The following is a 5,000-nucleotide window of genomic DNA, read 5'->3' on the forward strand; positions in this document are numbered from 1 at the left end:
CGAGGGGACACGCTGACGAAACAGCGCTGGTTCAGGCACGGCGGGCAGTGTTGGAATCGGCAGCGCCGACGAAATCGGCAAAGTCGGCAGAATCGGCAGCACAGATTTTTCGACGAACATGGGCTGGACGCTGGACTGGCCGGGCCATGCAGGAAAATTCATCGAGGGGACACGCTGACGAAACAGCGCTGGTTCAGGCACAGCGGGCAGTGGTGGAATCGGCAGCGCCGACGAAATCGGCAAAGTCGGCAGAATCGGCAGCGGGTGCTGGCGATGGGTCTGGACGGGCTGGATAGTCCAAGGCTCGACGAGAAAGACTGCTGGTTTAGACACTGGGGCAGTGGCAGCCCGCGGGACAGTGTCGGCAGATTCGGCAGCGCAGATTTGTGCGGCTGCAGGTTCGTCGGGGAAAATCGGCAGCGCAGATTTTGCGACGAACATGGGCTGGGCGATGGACTGTCCAGGCCAGGCAGGAAAATTTGTCGAGGGGACACGCTGACGAAACAGCGCTGGTTCAGGCACGGCGGGCAGTGTTGGAATCGGCAGCGCCGACGAAATCGGCAAAGTCGGCAGAATCGGCAGCGCAGATTTTTCGACGAACACGGGCTGGACGGTGGACTGTCCAGGCCAGGCAGGAAAATTCGTCGAGGGGACACGCTGACGAAACAGCGCTGGTTCAGACACGGTGGGCGCAGTGTTGGAATCGGCAGCGCCGAGAAAATCGGCAAAGTGGGCAGAATCGGCAGCAGGTGCTGGCGATGAGTCAGGACGGACTGGATAGTCCAAGGCTCGATGAGAAAGACCGCTGGTTTAGACACTGGGGCAGTGGCAGCCCGCGGGGCAGTGTCGGCAGATTCGGCAGCAGTGTCTGCCGATTCGGCAGCGTTGGCTTGTTGGCGCGGGGGGCCGATGCGAGTGGGGACTTGGGCAGCGGGCAGTGAAAGCAAGAGTTTCCCCGATGCTGCCGGGAAAAACGCTCCCCGGGATGGCCGGGTGAGATGACCCGGCGGCCCGCGACGGGTCATTCAATTCCATGCCCCGTCAACATAACTCCCGATGTACTGTTTGCTTTTTCGGAAGAAGAGATCCATCCCCCCATCCTCGGCCAGCCAAAAACGCTCCAATTAATGGCCGGGTGAGATGACCCGGCGGCCCGCGACGCGTCATTCAAATCACTGCCCTATCGGCTACAACTGCTGATGGGTGGGATTAGAGGCCTGCCATGGTGGTGAGGGGCGGCGAGGACCGTGAAAGCTAGAGTTTTTCAGAGGCTGCCGGGAAAAAGGCCCCTCGGGTGGCGGGGTGCGAGGACCAGGCGCGTCATTCAATTCTCTTCCCTATCAACTTGGCTCCCGTTGGCGGGATTGGAGGCCTACTGTTTGTTACAGGGCTAAAATCGTCAGGGGAAGAGCTGACGAAACAATGCTGGTTTGGATGCAGGGGGTAGTGTTGGAATCGGCAGCGCGGACAAAATCGGCAAAGTCGACAAAAAAGACTGTTGGTCTGGACATCGGGGCAGCGGCAGCCATGCCGACAGGGGGGGAAATCGGCAGCGCAGATTTGTGCAGCTGCAGGTTCGTCGGGGAAATCGGCAGCGCAGATTTTTCGATGAACATGGGCTGGAAGATGGACTGTCCAGGCCAGGCAGGGAAATTCGTCAAGGGGACACGCTGACGAAACAGCGCTGGTTTAGACACGGTGGGTGCAGTGTTGGAATCGGCAGCGCCGACGAAATCGGCAAAGTCGGCAGAATCGGCAGCGGGTGCTGGCGATGAGTCTGGACGATTTATAGTCCAGGGCTTGATGGAAAAGACTGTTGGTCCAGACAATGGGGCAGTGGCAGCGCGGATTTGTGCAGCTGCAGGTTCGTCGGGGAAAATCGGCAGCGCAGATTTTTCGACGAACAGGGGCTGGGCGCTGGACTGGCCGGGCCAGGCAGGAAAATTCGTCAGGGGGCCACGCTGACGAAAACAGGGGCTGCGGAGTGGAAAATCGGCAGCGCAGATTTTTCGACGAACAGGGGCTGGACCGGCCGGGCCAGGCAGGAAAATTCGTCAGGGGGGCACGCTGACGAAAAGAGGGGCTGCCGCGTGGAAAATCGGCAGCGCAGATTTTTCGACGAACAGGGGCTGGACCGGCCGGGCCAGGCAGGAAAATTCGTCAGGGGGGCACGCTGACGAAAAGAGGGGCTGCCGCGTGGAAAATCGGCAGCGCAGATTTTTCGACGAACAGGGGCTGGATGCTGGACCGGCCGGGCCAGGCAGGAAAATTCGTCAGGGGGGCACGCTGACGAAAAGAGGGGCTGCCGCGTGGAAAATCGGCAGCGCAGATTTTTCGACGAACAGGGGCTGGACCGGCCGGGCCAGGCAGGAAAATTCGTCAGGGGGGCACGCTGACGAAAAGAGGGGCTGCCGCGTGGAAAATCGGCAGCGCAGATTTTTCGACGAACATTCGTCAGGGGGGCACGCTGACGAAAAGAGGGGCTGCCGCGTGGAAAATCGGCAGCGCAGATTTTTCGACGAACATTCGTCAGGGGGGCACGCTGAGGAAAACAGGGGCTGCCGCGTGGAAAATCGGCAGCGCAGATTTTTCGACGAACAGGGGCTGGATGCTGGACCGGCCGGGCCAGGCAGGAAAATTCGTCAGGGGGGCACGCTGACGAAAAGAGGGGCTGCCGCGTGGAAAATCGGCAGCGCAGATTTTTCGACGAACAGGGGCTGGACGCTGGACTGGGCCAGGCAGGAAAATTCGTCAGGGGGGCACGCTGACGAAAACAGGGGCTGCCGCGTGGAATGGCAGCCTACACGCAGATGCGAATTCGGCAGCGCACGATGGCTTGAGCAGGTCATGGGTTCGACTTGGCGCGATCTGAAACCTGGACGAGGGACTGTCGACGCTGGACGAGCCAGCGCGGTGGCCTGTCGTGCCCCGTTCAGGGGGGGCCTGCCGCGGAGACAGCCCTCGCGGGCTCGACAGCGCAGGCCAGCGTCCCCGACGTCGCTGGCCGCGGCAGGCGAGCTGCCGGGGTTCCCGCATTCCTACAAGAAAACGTCGTGCTTTCCACATGAAACCAATCCAGTAAAATCAGCCATATTTTTATGAGGCTGCCCACTGAATTTGGGGTCATTCCGGGCCGGTTCCTAGTTTTGCGGATTTACTCGATTTCTAATGGTAGGAAAATTAAAACAAATACTTCCCGACCTCGAAAAATTCTGGGAAAATTAATGAAGGTGGATTGGATTTTTGCCAACCTCTGTGCAAAATTTCAGCTCAAAATACCAAGAAATGAATTTTTTAGAGGGGGGGTGACAGCTGGGACCTAGTAGTGTCTCCCCCTGCCAGAGCTGCAATGACACTTATTGCTCTTTAGGGAGCCACCAGGCCGGCGCCCCTCAAAGACCACACGCGCGCGCGCGCCCGCCCGCGCTGGGCGCTGGGGCGCTGGGGCCTGAGGGCCTGGGGCCCTTGGGGGCCCTTGGGCGCTTGGGCGCGCGCGCGCGGCCCCCGCAGCCATGCCGCGCTGCGCGACGCGCGGACAGCCCCTGCTGGCTTGCTCTCTCGCCCGCGGGGGGGCTGCCTTCGGGCCCTGGCCCCCCGCGTTCTGGCCTGCCCCTGCGTGGGAGAGGCTAGGCGCTGCAGGGGCCAGCCCGACGTCGCTGGCCGCGGCAGGCGACAGCCCGACATCGCTGGCCGCGGCAGGGGCCAGCCCGACGTCGCTGGCCGCGGCAGGCGACAGCCCCTGCTGGCTTGCTCTCTCGCCCGCGGGGGGGCTGCCTTCGGGCCCTGGCCCCCCGCGTTCTGGCCTGCCCCTGCGTGGGAGAGGCTAGGCGCTGCAGGGGCCAGCCCGACGTCGCTGGCCGCGGCAGGCGACAGCCCGACATCGCTGGCCGCGGCAGGGGCCAGCCCGACGTCGCTGGCCGCGGCAGGCGACAGCCCCTGCTGGCTTGCTCTCTCGCCCGCGGGGGGGCTGCCTTCGGGCCCTGGCCCCCCGCGTTCTGGCCTGCCCCCCGCGTGGGAGAGGCTAGGCGCTGCAGGGGCCAGCCCGACGTCGCTGGCCGCGGCAGGCGACAGCCCCTGCTGGCTTGCTCTCTCGCCCGCGGGGGGGCTGCCTTCGGGCCCTGGCCCCCCGCGTGGGAGAGGCTAGGCGCTGCAGGGGCCAGCCCGACGTCGCTGGCCGCGGCAGGCGAGCCGCCGGGGTTCCCGCATTCCTACAACAAAACGTCGTGCTTTCCACATGAAATCAATCCAGTAAAATCAGCCATATTTTTATGAGGCTGCCCACTGAATTTGGGGTCATTCCGAGCCGGTTCCTATTTTTTCCGATTTCCTCGATTTTTAATGGTAGGAAAATAAAAAAAAATACTTCCCGACCTCGAAAAATTCTGGAAAAATTAATAAAGTTGGATTGGATTTTTGCCAACCTCTGTGCAAAATTTCAGCTCAAAATACCAAGAAATGAATTTTTTAGAGGGGGGGTGACAGCTGGGACCTAGTAGTGTCTCCCCCTGCCAGAGCTTCAATGACACTTATTGCTCTTTAGGGGGGTGCCCCCTGACTGGCCATGGGGCGCGCTGGCCTGGCGCCCATAGGCCTGCCGCGGGGGATATGTGGGCTGTTGCTAAACTCGGACTAAGGTGGGGGGCCTCATGGCCCGAAGTATTGCCGGCATCGATGACCCGTTTTCCGGCCGGCGACGACCCGATTCCGGCCACCGTCTTCGGGACCCGCTCCAAGCCGTCGGGCGCGTTGGGGCTGCTTATCCGCGGCGTGGGCGTGGCATTCATTTGCCGTGCTTGTGCCAAGGTGCTGGCAGCTGCTGCGCGGCTGTCTGCTTGCCGCGACGTCACGGCGGCGGTGGCCGCTGCCCCTGCTCGCAAGTCGGAGGCCTGGCCGACGTGGCTGGTGCGGACCGCCGAGCTTGGGGATTGCGAGGAGAGCTCTACGCTGGCGTGGGCGTGGCATTAAATTGCCGTGCGCGCGCCCATGCGTTGGCTCTCCTC

The sequence above is a fragment of the Populus nigra genome, chromosome 2, assembly GCF_951802175.1.
Source record: "Populus nigra chromosome 2, ddPopNigr1.1, whole genome shotgun sequence".
NCBI lineage: Eukaryota > Viridiplantae > Streptophyta > Magnoliopsida > Malpighiales > Salicaceae > Populus > Populus nigra.